Here is a 1,180-nt window from a genome sequence, read left to right on the forward strand (position 1 = left end):
GGGGGGGCAGCTCGAAGTGAACAACCAAGAACTTGAAGTATCCCCGAAGCATTCAGGGCTCGTGTTATTCTGATATCGGTTTCAAAGTTGACATTTTAGAAAGATCACATTACTATCTTTAAACCGTTTTTCAGAGAGTTGTCACTTACAGTTTCATCACCGAGTATAATTAATCATCACAATGGACAGCAAAGCACCAATTCCGTTCTCAATGACATCCACATTTTCAGCTTTCGAGTATCTAACCAGGCGTACTTCTACAAGCAACCCTTTCCTGTTATTTCTATATTCATCACAAAACCCTCAATTGTTTTATTTATGACAGTCTTAAAATGTCACATAGCCCTAAGCTAAGGCACAGCTCTTACACGATTCAGTTGTAAATACCTCAAGCATTCTACGTTCTAAAAGAACTTCATGAGAGCAGGTTTTCAATAAATAAACGCAGATATTTTCCACCCATCCATCTTCCTTACATTTTGAAGTACCACTTCTTCCTTGGATCTCCTTCTTCCTCTTTCACGCTCCTCTGTTTTCCATCTTCCTTTCACATGTTCGCTGTACTTTCTACTTCGATCTCCCTCTCATTCTTCCACCATCTGCCACCCTTCCTCCCCAATGCTTCCCTGGCTTCCGGCATTCCCAATACCTTTATGTTCTACCGCTTTTAACCTTTTGAATCGACACTCTTATAATACCCTCCTTCCATCTATAATCCCGACCACTTTGCTCCTTCATTAGTTCTAAAAAGGCAGCTTTTCGGTAACATCTACACTTTATTGCAGCTGATCCAGCGAACTATACTCTCTCCCCCCCCCTCCCCTCTCTCTCTCTCTCTCTCTCTCTCTCTCTCTCTCTCTCTCTCTCTCTCTCTCTCTCTCTTTCTCTTCTGTTCCTCTGCACCTCGCCCAGACCAGCAGCATTACCCTCTACTTGTTCTAGAACATTCCGATTATATAATCATCCAAAACAGTCGAATACTTTTACTTCGATCTGTCCTTGCAGTAGTGTTAAGAATAGAACACCCCAATGCACCCTGTTTCTTATTTGAATGTATTACACAATCGGCCTCTTTCGTCTGTCCGTCTGTCTGAATCTCAGAAACATGTTTTAAATCTCCGATTTTAAAGCTACGACCTTTTCAAAGTCCGTTGTACCTTTGTACCTCTCTAACTCCTAC

At 41.9% G+C, this 1,180-nt stretch overlaps 1 protein-coding gene across 1 annotated transcript in view; it reads right to left on the bottom strand.

Moving 5' to 3' along the window:
• LOC100533322 (choline acetyltransferase) overlaps window positions 1-1,180 on the bottom strand; it is a gene marked incomplete at its 5' end in the record, with an annotated part of 100,322 nt that overhangs the window by 4,844 nt on the left and 94,298 nt on the right.

This window comes from Aplysia californica, unplaced genomic scaffold, assembly GCF_000002075.1.
Source record: "Aplysia californica isolate F4 #8 unplaced genomic scaffold, AplCal3.0 scaffold00105, whole genome shotgun sequence".
NCBI lineage: Eukaryota > Metazoa > Mollusca > Gastropoda > Aplysiida > Aplysiidae > Aplysia > Aplysia californica.